Source organism: Lissotriton helveticus, chromosome 1_1 (genome assembly GCF_964261635.1).
Source record: "Lissotriton helveticus chromosome 1_1, aLisHel1.1, whole genome shotgun sequence".
Classification (NCBI taxonomy): Eukaryota; Metazoa; Chordata; class Amphibia; order Caudata; family Salamandridae; genus Lissotriton; species Lissotriton helveticus.
In genome coordinates, this window is record NC_136057.1 from 1879901554 (window position 1) to 1879919572 (window position 18019).

General features: G+C 49.2%; 1 protein-coding gene across 10 annotated transcripts in view; it reads left to right on the forward strand.

The window, feature by feature from the left end:
* Window positions 1-18019, forward strand: part of RALGPS2 (Ral GEF with PH domain and SH3 binding motif 2) — an 890309-nt gene that overhangs the window by 107347 nt on the left and 764943 nt on the right. The gene's annotated exons all lie outside the window — the stretch shown is intronic.

Here is an 18019-nt window from a genome sequence, read left to right on the forward strand (position 1 = left end):
GTGAGGGAAGGATGGGAGTTACCTCTCAAAAAGCCCAAGCAAGACATAGTGGACTATGTACTTGGTCTCCGCTCCAGGATGGCTGAGTATATGGAGAAGGCATCCAAAAACCTTGAGGCCAGCCAGGAATTACAGAAAGCCTGGCATGACCAAAAGGCTATCCTGACTGAGTACCAGCCTGGACAGAAGGTATGGGTGTTGGAGCCAGTGGCCCCAGCAGCACTCCAAGACAAATGGTCTGGACCCCATACAATCCTTGAGAAAAAGGGAGAGGTTACCTACTTGGTGGACCTTGGAACTCCCAGGAGCCCCCACAGGGTGCTCCATGTTAACAGGCTGAAAGCATATGTTGACAGGAAAGACATGGGCTTGCTCATGGCTACAGATGAGGGGCAGGAGGAAGAGAGTGACCCTCTCCCAGACCTGCTGACTCAGAATCCTGAGGATGGCTCAGTTGATGGTGTGGCCTTAGATGGCAGCCTCAGTGAACATCAGCAACATGACTGTAGACAGGTTTTGCAGTCATATCGACATATGTTCTCCCTGACACCCAGTCAGACTAACTGGTGTACCCATGTGGTGGACACTGGTGATAGTCTTCCTGTAAAGAACAAAATTTACAGGCAGCCTGACCATGTCAGAGACTGTATCAAGGCTGAGGTACAAAAGATGCTGGAGTTAGGTGTCATTGAGCCTTCAGAGAGCCCCTGGGCTAGCCCAGTGGTTCTGGTCCCCAAACCTCACACCAAAGATGGAAAGAGAGAGATGAGGTTCTGTGTGGATTACAGAGGACTCAATGCTGTCACCAGGACAGATGCACACCCAATTCCAAGGGCAGATGAGCTCATAGACAAATTGGCTTCTGCCAAGTATTTGAGCACATTTGACTTGACAGCTGGCTACTGGCAAATCAGGTTAGCTGAGGAGTCTAAAGCCAAGACAGCATTTTCTACCCCCAGTGGGCATTACCAGTTTGTGGTGATGCCCTTTGGTTTGAAAAATGCACCTGCCACCTTCCAAAGGTTGGTGAATCAAGTCCTTACTGGGTTGGATGACTTTTGTGCAGCATATCTGGACGATATTGCTGTCTTTAGCTCCACCTGGGAGGATCACCTGGTCCACCTGAAGGAAGTGCTAGAGGCTCTGCAAAAGGCAGGCCTCACTATCAAGGCAACCAAGTGCCAGATAGGGCAGAGTAAGGTTGTGTACTTGGGCCACCTTGTGGGTGGAGGCCAAGTTCAACCACAGGAGAGTAAGATTCAGACCACCAAGGACTGGACTCCTCCAACTACCCAGACTCAGGTCAGAGCTTTTTTGAGCCTGACTGGGTACTACAGGAAGTTTGTTAAGAACTATGGGTCCATTGTGACTCCTCTTAATGATCTGACATCCAAGAAGATGCCCAAAAAGGTTCAGTGGACAGAATACTGTCAAAAGGCATTTGATGACCTGAAGAAGGCCATGTGCTCTGCACCTATCCTGAAGAGTCCTGACTACTCAAGAGAGTTTATTGTCCAAACAGATGCTTCTGAGTTGGGAGTGGGAGCTGTGCTTTCACAACTTAATGTAGATGGTCAAGACCAGCCCATTGCTTTCATTAGCAGAAGGCTGACCCCCAGAGAGAAACGTTGGTCAGCCATTGAGAGGGAGGCCTTTGCTGTGGTGTTGGCCCTGAAGAAGTTGAGACCATACTTGTTTGGCACTCACTTCAAGATTCAGACCGACCATACGCCCCTCTTATGGCTTAATCAGAGGAAGGGTGAAAACCCCAAACTGCTCAGGTGGTCCATTTCCCTACAGGGGATGGACTTTACAGTGGAGCACCGCCCAGGGACTGACCATGGTAATGCAGATGGTCTCTCCAGGTACTTCCACTTAGAACATGAAGACACAACTGGTCAAGGTTAGTCTAATGTCCCTGCGTTTGGGGGGGGGGGTTGTGTAGGAGAGTAGGGTCTGCTATCCTATGGTCACCCCAAATTTTTGCTTTTTGCTTCACTGGTTTATGACTTAATGTGGCTGTGGGCCTGCTAATCAGACCCACAGCCTGCTGTTCTCTCTCTAAATTGTTACCCATGTACTTTAGGTGCATAACGACATTGGAACTGGTTCACCTTATTGGCCCCTGTAACAGTGTACCCAGGTACCCAGGGCATAGGTGCTTCCAAGGCCTACCAGGGGCTGCAGCATGTATTATGCCACCCCTGGCCTGGCCTCCATATTTGACACAACTGGCTGATCACTCAGCTGGGGTAAGTCGGTGTAACCACCCCTTACTTAGGTGTAGTATGCCTATACCTAACCTAAAATGGACACACATGTTCCTATCAGCCACTCCTATGGAAGGCCTCCTCAATCCTGGAGGCAGAGTGCTTGGAAATATGTGAGATGGTGCTCTGGCATGAGCTGAGCCTGTCTGCAGCTTTCGGAACCATGTCCTTTAGCTGTTTCATGATACTGCCATACCATATACTCTTAAGTGCATTATAATCCTCGCGGTTAAATGCTATCTTGGGTTTGGCTTTATCAAAACATGTCGAGTAAGGTGTCATACGAATTGGAATACTACCCCCTCGCCAGTTCTGGCGACGGGGGTAGCATTCCACCCTTCTAGAGGGACACGACATGTACCTAGCCTGAACCCCGGTTAAAGTTAAACAGAGCCTCAGCATCACAAGATGGATGCTGCCACCGCAGACACAAGTCTGACCTCCTGCTGCTGGGAGTCCTTCCAGCGAGGGCAGCTTGGACAAAGGGTTTCCTGCCTTGGGAGGTGCTAGCACCACCCCAGACAGGATTTTGTGTATTGGGTAGGACAGGGCTGAATAGAATCAGACATGCCTGGGGCACACAAGGTGTCCCTGTGCATAGGCCAGTTCAAACCGGTGCTGGGGCCTTCCAGCCCCAGTCCTGGCGCGAAACTGGACAAAGGAAAGGGGGTGTAACCACTCCCCTTCCTGGTTCCACCCAGAGGAGGGACCTAGTAGGTGATCCGGCCCCCCAGATTCGAATAAGAGTGGGAGCTGTGTCCTGAGACTTCAGATCATCCTGAATCAACTTGAAATACAGAAGAAGACTGGACTTCGACATTCTGCTGCTCAGAAGACTGAAGAGAATCTCCCTTGTGGCCAAGGAGTGACCACCCTGTGAACACAGGCACCAACCAGCAACTCGACGTCTGCTTTGCCGCCGCCTCCTGCCGGAGCCCGAGCCCAGAGCCTGACAAGACCCAGACTCCCAGACTTCTCACAGCCCGATCCACAGTCCCTGCGAAGAAGGGACCCGTGGAGGCATCGAGAGACGTGGGACCGGACCTCTTGGAAGACCCCCGAAACGCTGACTGCGCAGCATCAGAGGCACCCTCGACGCTGTGCTTTGGGGTTTGAGAAGCCCCAACCTCGAGCAGCCCTTGCACCAAAGATCAGCCCCCCAGCATCTCCACGATCTGCGTGGGGCCCTTTTGCACCGTGCCACTCGACGCGCCATCCCGGCCACTTGCCACTTGCCACGTGGCTAGCGGCCATCTTGGCGACGAAAACGACAAACTACACCGCTGATCTGGTTGCTCCAGATTGGCCCTTGCTCCCCTGAAAAGGAGCAGCCGCTCTGACCTTGCTGGTCCGAGTGAGAAGCTTGAATCACTTCCTGCGTGGCTTGCTTTAGCCAAGGCCTGTTTGCTCCAATCAAGTTGCCGACACCGCCATCAGCGAGAGCCTACGTGGGACAGCTCGTGACCGACTCCTGGACGTCCTTGACCTCTTCGTGTCCACGTGGCTGCAGAGACAATCTTCACGACATCACCTGTTTGCACCCGACATTGCCTGGTTCCGTCCTGGTTCCACGGTAGTCACTGGCTGGTGACTTTGAACATTGTCCCCTCTGCTTTCAGGTCTTCACCTCTTCAGATCCACCCTTGGGTCCACCGGAACTCTTCACATCGAGCCGCCTGCAGCATCTTCAGCTCCAAGCACCATCGACCTGCGTGACGAAACCCGACACTACTTCAACCCTGTGCACCCGCTTCCTGTGGGTGAGGTAACTCAGCTCCGCCGGTGTTCCCACACTGGTACACACCTCTAGTGTCTGTGTCTAAAGTTTCATCCTTCTAGGTCACTCGGAAGGTTCCTTAATAACTAACTTTGTAACTTTTACGCACCATTGACATTGCATTGGTATTGCGTGCGCTTTCCGCACTGCACCCGAGTCCCGCGGGCCTTTCCCGACTTCTTCACTGCTAGTCCCGATCAGCTCCAGCGATTCCCCAGGCCCTAGGCCTCTTCACTTTCCCCATAGTGGTTCTTATACCACTATTTTAGTATATGGTTTAGGTGGCCCCTAGGGCTCATCCATATTCGTGCAACTTTTGTGTATTTAAACTGTGTTTTGTTTTAACGCGTTTGCTTCTGTGCTCATAAAGAGTATAGGGGATATTTGTAGAAATAAATATATATATATTTTCAATATATATCTGTGTGGTGTCCTTTCATTTGGTATTCAAGGGGATTGTGTATGGTAAAACAGCTTGCTTCACATGCCTTTACAGAGTTTAGCCTAAGACTGCTTAGTCCATGCTACCCCTAGGATAGCTTGTCTATAAGGTTGACTTTACAACCTGCACCATAAGGGTTGCTTGGCATGGTACAAGGTGATCACTAGAACTAGTGAGCAGCATATACCAGGCCAACTTCTCACATGCACCACCTAAAAGGTGGTACACTATTAGTGCGCCCCCTGTCAGTGACTGCACCCACCTGCAAGGGGATGTCTGGGGTCTGTGGGACCCCGGTCCAGAGGGCTTCTCTCAGGACGCGCTGTCAGTGCGCCTCCTGAGAGCTTCTTTGGCTCTGCGCCCGCGTCTGTAATGGGGTATGGGCGCAGAGGCAAAGGGATGCCCACATTTGCATGGGGGGGCTTAGCAAGGGTACCCGCCCCCCCCCATGCTAGAACACCCCCAGATAAAGGTTTTGCAATTTATTGGAGGTTTAATAATCCCTTATTGTTAAAATCAGAAATAAAAAAATAATTGAAGTTTTAACTACCCTCTCTATGCTGCTACCAAATATATTTCAATGCTTTGGTGCTGTGGTGGTTTGAGTTCCCATGTCTTGACTGTCCTTTGACTGTCCTTTGTTTCAGTACCAATCAGAAAGGTTATGCTGGTTTTCTCTTGAATATTTTTAGGTCTGGGCTGAGAGCACAGCTGTCCATTGACGTATCGTTACTAATTCTTTAAACCAATATAAATAGAATGTGCTTTGGGTTCGCTCAGAGGAGTGTATTTCTCACATTTAATTCTAATGACTGTATCATTCCGCCTCCTGTGGTGTGCTTGCATTGCCGTGCGTGAGGGACTAATTTACATCTCAAAAGTGCTCTGAATCACTACACATTCCATTATTAGGTCTCGCCTGTCGATGCGCATGCGCATCGAGCTTGCGAGCCTATTGCGGCTTAAACAACCTTTAACTAAGAAGCAAGGAATCGTGGCGATTCCTTGCAGTGCCCGTGACTTTTAAGCTCAATGCGCATGTGCATTGAGCTTAAAAGCGCGTGCACATCAGTTCCCTCAGCCGCAATCGCCGTCTGTTCCCTCAGCCGCATTCCTCCCGACACCTTTTGAAGTGAAGCTTAGCTTCACTTCAAAGGCCCCGGCTTCTTCACACCCACATGCCGCTCTCCCCGCTCCGCCCCCTCCCCTGCCCGCCGTGTGCATTTCTCCTCCACCCCCTCCCCACAGCAATGCCCTCCGTCTTGTTTGTTAATTTCCTCCAACTGCCCATCTCCTTTCAATACGTTTCCATTTAATCGCCTACCTCTCGATGTCCCTCATCCTCATCTCAACTCATCTATCACTTCAGCTATCTCCTCTTACACGTTATACGAATATCTCTCTCTTCACCTCCGTCCCACGATCTCTCATCTCTCTCCCTTTCACCCTCTAATCACGATCGTCTATTCTGTTGCTCTCCCCTCGCTAGCCCTCTCCCCCACCTATTAATCTTTTCTGTTTTCTACGCATTTTCACCCTCTTACGTCTTCCTTTTCTCACTCGTGCTTCCTTCATCTTTCCTTCTCTAACCATTTTCCTCGTCCGCCTCCCGCCATCTCTATACACCTCTCCCCTTCTGTGACCGTCACTCTCCTTCCCTGCATCTCCGTCGCTCTAAGCACCCCTATATCTCAGCCCTCTTACCCCCGTCGCACCTATTTAATCTCTAACTTCTGTCATGTCTCCCCAGTACCCATCTACTCCTGTTGGGTCACCTCGTGCTCTTCTCCTCTGTCCCACATGTCCTTTCATTTTCCCTCTCGCAATCCCATTTTACAGCTGCTCTTCTGATGTGTTCTCTCCATTGCTGCATGTTTCCTCTTTCTACTTTTTCCTATTGTCTGTTTCCCTACCCTCGCTCTCCCCAGCCCCCGCCTCCATTTGTCTCCGCTCACTCTCTATCCATTTCTCTGCACGTTTCCATCTCCCGGTTAAATAATATTTTATTGGCAAGACAAATCAGCTAGACATTCACGGAAGAGAACAGGACGAGCTGCCAGCCCTCCAGCCCTCGACCCTGTTCAATATGCCCTGTTCAGTGACGAGGGAAGGCACATGCTGAGGTGCCATTTCTGACAGGGTGGAAATAAGCCGTTCTGCAGGCCTGTGCGCGTTTCCCTCAGGGGAAAGAGTCCGAGTTTTTGTGCCGCGCTATGTTGCCGTTTGTGGGAGACGTTCGCTTGCTGTGGAGCACGATGCCATGGTGTAAATCTACATGATGTCGCCCCGTCCTTCCGAATCCCCCCCCCTCACCAGTTTCTCACAACTCGGGGATAGTCGTAGAAATTGAGTTCAAGGGGTACCCCAGCCTGTCCCAGCCTCCCCCTGCAGGAGCCTGCGCTACGCCCCTGGCTCCATACGATTTTTTTGCTACTCGCAATCACTCACCCTCACTCACCCTCACCCTCACTCACCCTCACTCACCCTCCCTCACCCACACTCACCCTCACCCTCACTCACCCTCACCCTCACTCACCCTCAACGCCTCAACCTCACTCACTCTCAACCCCTCACCCTCACTCACCCTCAACACCTCACCCTCACCCTCACTCACCCTCAACCGTTCACCCTCAACCCCTCACTCACCCTCACTCACCCTCACTTACCCTCAACCCCTCTGCCTCACCCTCACTCACCCTCACTTACCCTCAACCCCTCAGCCTCACCCTCACTCACCCTCACTCACCCTCAACCCCTCACCCTCACTCACCCTCACCCTCACTCACCCTCAACCCCTCACACTCATTCACCCTCACCCTCACTCACCCTCAACTCCTCACCCTCACTCACCCTCAACACCTCACCCTCACCCTCACTCACCCTCACCCTCCCTCAACCCCTCACCCTCACTCACCCTCACCCTCACTCACCCTCACTCACCCTCACCCTCACTCACCCTCACTCACCCTCGCCCTCACTCGCCCTCACTCACCCTCACTCACCCTCACTCACCCTCACTCACCCTCACTCACCCTCACTCACCCTCACTCACCCTCACTCACCCGCCCTCACTCACCCCCACCCTCACCCTCACTCACCCTCACTCACCCCCACCCTCACTCACCCTCACCCTCACCCACCCTCACCCACACTCACCCTCACCCACACTCACCCTCACCCTCACTCACCCTCAACACCTCACCCTCACTCACCCTCAACCCCTCACCCTCACCCAGCCTCAACCCCTTACCCTCAATCACCCTCACCCTCACTCACCCTCAACCCCTCACCCTCACTCACCCTCAACCCCTCACCCTCACTCACCCTCACTCAGCCTCACCCTCACTCACTCACCCTCACCCTCACTCACCCTCACTCACCCTCACTCACCCTCACTCACCCTCACCCACACTCACCCTCACCCTCACTCACCCTCAACACCTCACCCTCACTCACCCTCAACCCCTCACCCTCACCCAGCCTCAACCCCTTACCCTCAATCACCCTCACCCTCACTCAGCCTCAACCCCTCACCCTCACTCACCCTCAACCCCTCACCCTCACTCACCCTCAACCCCTCACCCTCACTCACCCTCACTCAGCCTCACCCTCACTCACTCTCACCCTCACTCACCCTCACTCACCCTCACTCACCCTCACTCACCCTCACTCACCCTCACTCACCCTCACTCACCCTCACTCACCCTCACTCACCCTCACTCACCCTCACTCACCCTCACTCACCCTCACTCACCCTCACTCTCAACCCCTCACCCTCACTCACCCTCAACACCTCACCCTCACCCTCACTCACCCTCACCCTCACTCACCCTCAACCGTTCACCCTCAACACCTCACCCTCACCCTCACTCACCCTCACCCTCACTCACCCTCAACCGTTCACCCTCACCCTCACTCACCCTCAACCCCTCACTCACCCTCACTCTCACTCACCCTCACTTACCCTCAACCCCTCAGCCTCACCTTCACTCACCCTCACTTACCCTCAACCCCTCAGCCTCACCCTCACTCACCCCCTCACCCTCACTCACAACCCCTCACCCTCACTCATCCTCACCCTCACTCACCCTCACCCTCACTCACCCACAACCCCTCACACTCACTCACCCTCACCCTCACTCACCCTCAACACCTCAGCCTCACCCTCACTCACCCTCAACGCCTCACCCTCAACACCTCAGCCTCACTCACCCTCAACCCCTCACCCTCAACACCTCACCCTCATCCCCTCACCCTCACTCACCCTCACAACACATATTGTGTTACAATAGGTGTCACATTTGCGGAAGATAAAACTATCTAGAGATGTAGCATAACGACCAGAGCTGCCATATAAGTCACGTAAATACTAAACATGTTGCATTCCAAATGCTATAGGTGTCACATTTGCAAAAGTTATAACTATTGGCATTGTAAATGACAAAGCCATCAATATAGCAATTTTAACATCGCAAAAAAAAAAAAATTATGTCATTTACAAGACCAATAACTACAACTTTTCTAATGCGATACTTATTGCATTCCAACACCACTCACACACGCTACGCCACTCACACACGCTACGCCACTCACACACGCTACGCCACTCACACACGCTACGCCACTCACACACGCAACGCCACTCACACACGCAACGCCACTCACACACGCCACGCCACTCACACACGCCACGCCACTCACACACGCCACGCCACTCACACACGCAACGCCACTCACACACGCAACGCCACTCACACACGCAACGCCACTCACACGCAACGCCACTCACACACAACGCCACTCACACACGCAACGCCACTCACACACGCCACTCATCCACGCAACGCCACTCATCCACGCAACGCTACTCGTCCACGCAACGCCACTCTTCCATTTGCAAAAAGAAAAATGTCTAACTATTCTATTGCGAGACCTATTGCATTTCCAATGCTTGTTTTTCTAATAGATGCGCTGTAAGCAGGAAGCAGTCTGTTTTTTTTTTTTTCGTTTTTCCTCTGCAGCAAGTTTTTAATGTTTTTAGCCAGCACTGAAAATAAAAGCTAGACTACGACTTTGATAGTTAAGATTTCACAGAGACGATTACTACGAATTGAGAACGGTGCTCCAATCTTGCACAGGTATTTTAGTTTTAAACTGAAGCCTTCGAGCTTGTTGAAGTATTCCTTTGTGTGATCTTGAACAGTGTCACTGCACCATGGGAGCGAACGTGTGCTTCACTGAAGGTGGCCTTGGGACGCACATGACCGTCATGGTGTGTGTCCCAAGGGAGCACGTCCACCCTCTGTGGTCGTGGTTGCCACAGGCGCAGCAGGGCGACTACCATTGCATAGAAGGGCCTTCTGTTTTGATACACTGATAGGGTTGCCAAGTGTGCGTGAGTGAAAGTGTCAGTGCAAGTGACTCCCACGCTGGAGTGCTGGGTAGGAAGCGACGTTAGGGCATCACCTACTGCCAGAGGGCATTAATTGAGGTTGAGACCACAGTGACATCAAGCGAGGCCCAGGCAGTCATGTTATCAAAGGAATGTAGTGTTACGTCTCTTCTGTTCCCTAACACTCCACATGCTGTCATGTGGCTGACATCCTGTGACTGCTCCAAGGCAGTATCTGTTCTCTCAGCTGGAAGTTTTTGCATGCCTACCACATTCTTTTGCAATTTCGCTGTTCAGTATCTGCGTCACACAATTTACTGTTATGAGCAGATGCACTGTTATTTCTAGGGCAGAATTTTGTTGATTGAAGTTGATTTCCATTTCGAACACTGTGAGCTTTGTTGAATGGCGTTGCACCCGGAGCCAGTATGCCCTTCTTGAGCGTAACCGAAAATGCAGGATGGAGAATCGAAGTCGAGGGAAGACAATGAGGATAAAAGAAAAACCAAATGCTTGCTCCATCATAAAGAAGACCTGCCCTCGACGTTATTGGATTTAATAGGGTACATCACTGTTCCATGTGGTAGTCGTGCTCTGGCACGGATCAGAATATAATGAAGCTAATGGAATGTACAGATAAATTGGTGGTTTATTACTGTGATTGTAATTGGATTTATACAGTGCTTACTACCCCTGATGAGGCGATGAAGCTCTTTACAGCGAGTAGCCCGCTACTTCGGAACCCAAGGTTCGTGGTTAATCTTGTGGTTATTGCGATTAGTCTTGTACTCTGAAGGAAAATTGCAATCATTTACTTTAGTTAATTTGTGATATTTTCATACCAGGTAGGAGTGATCATTAACGGGTGCTATAGGGTTCCAGGTGAATTCTTGGTGAGATAGATAGGTCGGACGGAGATTAGGCAATATTAAAATACAGTATTAGGGTTTTAAAAAAGGAAAAGTTGTGATCTATGAAATGAGTTATCAGCCAATTTCAGAATTACGATGATGAGATGGATTGAGGCAAGCAGGCACGATGCTGAGAGGAGGCTATTCTCAGAAATGAAGGTTTGCAGAGGATTGAAGGTAAGAAGAAGGTCGCTCTGAAGAAAGTGTGCCAAGGTCAATTGTCATGCAGTGTTTTGGAAATATAGTGGGAGAAGTCTTTGAGATAGCCAGTAATCGGAAAGTGTAAGCTGTAGATTGAAAAATTATACATGGTGCTCCATATCTGGGGCAGACATCCTAAACATGTGATTCCGAGTGTGCATATTATTTAAACATTAAGATCCCTAGCCTGTGGTGAGCAAAGGATAGTACAGACCTTTTAACCATAGTCTGGAGTATCCCAACCTTACTACAGGATCTGTATGCTGCACAAGAGAAGTTGACGCCGAAAAAGAAATGTCTCATTTAAAGCTCTTCCCTCGCTATCCTGCAAATTAAATGGGCTCAGTAATTATCAGCCATATAAACCTCCTACATCCTGGCAGATCCAACTGTGGTGTTTTCAATTCTTTAAAAGTGATGGGGCTGTCTGCATCCCAAGCAATTCTCATCTGTGGCTACATCCCACATCTTAGTGGACCTGTCTGGCTATTCAAGACCTGAATAATTCTAAGTCGCCTTGGCATCTTACATCTCAGTGAATTTGGTTGGGACATTTTACTCTAATGTGGATGGCTGCACAAGGGTATTGGAGGCCAGAGTAATTCTAAGCATCTCAGAACTAGATGGGCCTGAACAAGGTTTATCAGGCCTAAATAATTCTGAAACTTATTGAAAAAAGCATTTGTGCTTGGGAAACATCCAATATGTATTCATAGTATGTGTACACACTGTAAACACTGTAATAATTAATTTTCAGGTGTGATATTTGACGCCGGACACCCAAGTGATTCCTAAATGGGATTGTGACAAACAAAAACTCCTTTAAAACCATAACGTCCATCGAATTGCATCTACGAGGATCACGTGTGATGGCATAATCTAGCCTTTTTCGGGAAAAACCCATCTCCAGTCAGTCTTTTAGGTCCCATTGGAGGTGCTGCTGACCACTTTAAATATGATTGATCCAACTAATTAACAGTCGCCATGGGTTTAGTCAAATGTCATCGTAATGATCTCCTCAGTTTTCCTCAACTGTGCGCTGTTTCGACCTCTCAGAGGCTTGTTTACAAGTTCACAAGATTTTGATCCCTGAAGCTCTTCCGATCGCTGACAAATTCTTCAGTTAATTCCTGTGTCCGGCTTGGGACTCTTAACAAGGGGCGGAGTTGGTTAAATTCTGAGGGGATTTGAGAGGTGCCTCTGATGGAAACGTCCTTTCGAACAAAGCTGGAATTAAGCTGTGTCTTTACAGGGCCGGCAATAGAACGAATGCGTTGTTACCATGCATTCGTTCCGCACGCAAGTTGTTATAACAACTTTCTTTAAGAGGTTTCATTGGTAGAATGGTGTTGGCTTTTAAGTCCAACACCTTCCCTACTATTGCACAGACTGGAGTTGGATTAGTAAATTATACTAAACCAAAGTCCAGTGCCCCCCTAAGGTAAGTTTTTATAACGACTTGCGTGCTAAAGGAACGTGTTGTAATGACGTGTTTGTTCTAATGACTGCGTTTTGAAGGCATATGTGCAAAACACAAGCATGATTCCGTCATACATTCACCTGTGACGTGTTCATTCCATGCATGTGGTGATTCAAATGCATATGGGCCTCTGTTAGCGAAGCCTTATTGGCAGCTCACAATCTAGCATGACAGATGAGATGTCGGATGTTTGAGTGGTGCAAGATTCATGTGAAAGAAGTAGGTCCATGTGGTGGCTATAATTTTTTCTACAATGTTTTGCATCTGTTGATGTCCGATTGGAGAGCTTTATTCTGTGTTCACAGTGCCCCATTCCTAATGTTCTTAATGGGCCATTCCACTTATGCTACATCTAAGTATTTCTGAGCCACCTCTGCATCTTAAACAGGTTGCCCATGACTATGGTATCTTCATCGTGTTACTCCAAATGCTTTTTCAAGGTGTAAATGTTCTCCATCTTATTTGACATCTTGCATGTGATGTGGGTGGACTTAACTGTCATTGAAACTCCTTTGGATGTGAAAGGGCACTCCGATACGGAATTGCAGCAATCACTGTGACATCCAAACACCTAACATGAACACCTCCAGTTGAACCCAGTGGTCAGCCCCCACATATTGGACGCATCAGTGTCTTAGGGATGGACCAGAACACAGTGTGTGAAACAAGTTGTATGATGACTCTGACTCTGTTCTGAAGGCCCTCCTTGGAGCCATATGAAAATTCACACCTGAGCAGGCCACAACACTGTGAAGCTATATTGGTGGATGTGTTCTCTTTAAATGTGCACAACCTAACCTGCATGGTTAGTGTCAGTGATCAGTCTGTTATTGCTGCGCTGGAGTTTCTTTGGCCACCTTCACCACACCCAACATTTCCCACTTGGAGTACCCACCAACCTCTCATCTTCAGAACCATACCTGCTCGCTTGAGCTTCCAAAATCGCTCTGATAAGCTAACATTTCTACAGTGGCACACCAGTGCTCCTTGCTGCTATACAGATGTTACATAACATCACTTTATGTGTAGCTATGTGTACTTTATATTTTTGTGTCCTTAATGTCCTGTTTTTATTGTTGTGTTTCTTTAGAAGTATTCAAGCGAGTTGGAGATTATTCCTTTAGTTGTCTTTTAAGAGATGTCCTCCTGAGTCTGTGGGACCTAAGTATGCTAGGCGGATTCGCCCGGGAAAAGGTAGTGTTGTTACCGCCTAGGCATTTGGTCAGTAACTTCCTCCTTTGCACCAGTTTCTTTCTACCCATGGTTTCTTTCCTGAAGCCAGTGTATCTGATTTTGCTTGAGGTGAAGAATTTGGCTAGTTGCTCAGCATGCATAAAGTGATGTTTCTTCAAGCTGATTGGTATGTGGCCATGAATGATTTTGGAGAGCATTGAAATGTAATTCTGCACTCTTGTGGACATGACTTGACTCTTGAGAAAAGGAAAGTTCTCCAGTGTGTGTGGGTATGGAATTGGTTTCCTGTGACTTTGAAGTAGGGCTGTGAATTGTGGAATTTGGGTGAAACCCAGTGCCGTTTGCTTAGAAGTACTGAAGTGCAGAATGGACGTCCCTTTGTCAGATTTTAATTATAACCACTGATTCTGTTAGTGTTCCATGTAAATGTGTTGTATAAAAATTTATTTTATGTGGATATCTTAAAAATCTGGCCAGGATCTAGCCGACGGGGAACTGCTTTGGACAACCGTAATGCACTACGTGGAGGGGCTCCAATGTTAGGGCAGACTCAAACATAGGCAGCTTGGGGAAACTTGTCATGGCTGAGGCAAGCGTATCATGGTTTTCCCTGGTGGTAAAAAAAAAAAAGGATTGTCCATAATTATTACAGTGGTAGAAATTGCCAGTTCAGCGCAATAGGAGCTCACTTGGAAAATAGAAGCTTTTACACTTGCAACAACTTGGTATTCATTTCACTGTGCCTGTATGTGGTGAGATGTTTAAAGGAGAACCTGAGCTCGAACTTTTGAGATTCATTGGATTGCATGCAATTGAGAGTCCCCTGACTGTTGTAAGGCCTCCTGGGAAATGTGAACTCTGAGGATAAAGGGGCGCATTTGTAGTGTGTCAAACCACAGACTTTGAACCTCGAAGGGGCGGACTCTGAAATAGGTGGTGGTGGTTTTGACGAAATTCTAGGATAAAAATGTACTCCTAACACCCCCTCCACCCTTTTCGAAATGCCGTACAACCCTAGGTTGCGATATTTAACAAAAACCCTCTTATTTTGGGACTCATTTGCGGCTTTGTATTTTGATGCCTAACATTTTTAGGTCGAGCAGACGTACTCTCAATGCGTGAGCATTGAGAGTGTCTGCCTCGACAACTATTGTTGCCCGTTAATGGGAATGTGGACACCGATGTGGACGAGCGTTTCCTTCGCGGTTTTCACCGCGGGAGCGCGCGTCTCACCCGCGCATGCGCAGAGTAAGTCAGCCATTTTTTTTTTTCAATTTTTTTTTTCCCCAGCCCCGAACCGAATCAGGTATCAGAGCGCTTTACATATAGGCAGCCCCCACCCCCCACCCCTCTGCATGCGCACACACAGGCGAGCGCATGCACACACATACAGGCACACGGCAGACACTCGCTCACACACCCCCCCCCTCCCCCACAGTCACACACACGCACTCCAGACACATACACACACGCACGCACACACACATACACAGCCCGCCCCCCGCACTCGCGCGCACACCTGCTCCCCCCCCCCCCCTGCCCCCCCGCTCCCCGCTCAGCAACCCACTCACCGGCTTCATTCCTGCGGCGGCTCTCCTCAGGGCCCGGCAGCAGGACTCTTCTTCCCTCCTTCGGCACCCGCAGGGTAGGCTCCTGCCAGCTCCGGTGCTTAAAACGCGGCTCCGGCTCCTGCCAGCTCCGGTGCTTGAAACGCGGCTCCCATCGCGGCTCTTCCGTTGGAGGCGGGGTAGGCTCCCGCCCTCCTACTTCCTGTTTCCTGTTGTCGCGCCGGCCTGCCTGACTTCCTGGTCGCAGGCCGGCACAGTGACGGCGGTGATTTGCGGTACTAATTAATTTAGTTATTTATGCATTTTTATATAGCGCAGACTTTATCCGAAGGCGGGATTTATTTTTTGAGATCGTTGGTCGTTTTCTTCTGTTTTATTGCATTTGATTATATTGCAAGTCAGTGTGCTTATTACATGGCCATCACGTTTCACTCTTTGATTGGATATTTACCCTGGATTTTTATCAAGGCCACACATTAAAACCATTCTGTTAAAATAGTTTTATCTCTTTGCAAGTGTTTGGGAAATGTTATGGTGGAGGGATGGGCCAGGTCAGACACTCGCAGAGGATAGACTCGTACTGGGTTCGACTGTGCATTCGTTCTGATGTTTGGCCTGCTTCTGGTAATTCGTGTCTCCTTCGATCATTTTGGAGCTTATTCTCAAATCAGCCCGAGGCATTTGCACTCGTACTGGGTTCGACTGTGCATTCGTTCTGATGTTTGGCCTGCTTCTGGTAATTCGTGTCTCCTTCGCTCATTTTGGAGCTTATTCTCAGATCAGCCCGAGGCATTTGCACTTGGTACTGTGGCACTCTAACTTGTGATTTTGCTCTTGAAGTCCTTCCTACATGTCTGCGGTTTGTACATAGTGATGCATGCCACATTCTAGCCCTGGGATATTTCCTATATTTATGTTTGGAATTCCCCATGTGTTTAGGTCTGTGGATCGAAAGCAAGAAAACTCGTTTGCCACTCAAAATATCACCTGCCTGTTTATAGGAACGGCCAAACTATAAAAGGGAATCGTTGTTTGTTCTGCTCAGGGAAGGGGAGACTGGAGCTTCTGCCTGGGGTAACCACTCCTAATGTTACTGGTCGTTCTTCGGAGGTGTGGGATAATTCAGAGCTGCTGCTTAGGGTAAGCAGCTCGCCCTTCGTATTGAGGAGGAAGGGCAGAATTGCAGCAAGGGACACCAAGCTTCCACTGAACTTGAATGGAAAACAGAAACTACATTTGAGGGCAAAAAAGATTCTCCTCCTTACCAAGTAGCCTTCGGTGACCCTGCCCCAGTGGATTGAGTGCTGCTTCTTAGCCAAATGTCTTGTTCTCCCCTCACAGTCCAAGGTCCTCTATGCATAAACCTGGCATGCGTAATCGGATGTCCACACAGCAGCAGACTGACTGTCCTCAGCATGGGTGTATGCAGTTGTGCTCTTTTCAAGAAGGTCCAATCCCCACTAGGAGTAAAATAAAGTGCCCCACCTGGTGTTTTACTAGAATGGGGACTGTTGTCAACATCGAGGTTCAACATCGAGGTCCAGCATCGGAACTTCTCACCCACCCAACACTGCAATATAAGTCGTGAGATGAATATTAGGGCTCCATAGAGCCACTCTGCAGTTAATTCAAACACTTACAGCACTGACGGGCAAAGCACACAACAGATAACCCATTTAGCATCTAAGCACACCTAGCAAACTTATAACACATCTAATTATCAGTAGCAAAATATCAGTTATCCTCCTGCAGCTTCCTACAGTTCACGATCACTTAGATCACGTTCTTCAATAGAATCCTCAAAACTCGGACAAGACGTACCGAGGCTGATTGGCTCTGTAAGGCAGTGGTAGAATGTACGCAATATATAAATATGTGTAAGATAATGTCTCCCCTTTCCCCAGGACTACAGATACCGACCATGTGAGCCATTTTACTTCCTGTTTCCTGTTGTCGCGCCGGCCTGCCTGACTTCCTGGTCGCAGGCCGGCACAGTGACGGCGGTGATTTGCGGTACTAATTAATTTAGTTATTTATGCATTTTTATATAGCGCGGACTTTACCCGAAGGCGGGATTTATTTCTTTATGTATTTATGCATTTTTTTTATTATGCCGAGTTGATTTGGGCAAATGAAGGAGCGGGCCTTTGCAAAATGAAACGCGGGCTTTTTGTGCGGAATACACAATATTTTGAGGTAGCTAGAGAGAGTATTTGTTGCTTTGTTCGCGTTTTTCACAGTTATTAGGATTTCCCCACCATTTCTCTGCTTAAAAAAACATCATCTTTCTCCCATTCGCGTCACGGAGCGCAGAATATCTTCCAGATGTTCCCTCCATTTCTGCAGATGGCAGTGCTCATCTTAGAAAGAATGCTCAAGAAAAGTCGTCCGTGGAAAGGACACAACGCCGTTTCTGGTGTTGTTTAAGTGAGTTGGGGGAAATATAGATTGCCAGGTAGCGCTTCAAAGGTGTTGTGCAGGTACGTGTGCTAGCTTTACACGTCTCAGCCGAAAAGGGCTGCCCGCCTTCGAATTTGGAAGCTAACCCGGGGTTTGGGGGTGACACCGTGACAGCATGAAGGATCCGTGGAAGGAACGCTGGTTGGACCCGTCAGGGCCTCCGCGTGTGGTTGGAGTTATCTGTTTCCTTTAGACAGCAGGCCCGTTAGTTAGCTGTCATATGGGACGCAATTTGGGTAGCCCGGGCACGCGGTGGGCGTTCTCTAACGCTTACTAGGTATCTGTGTAGCATGTACTGACCTTGGGTGTAAGTGGCAGTGGTTA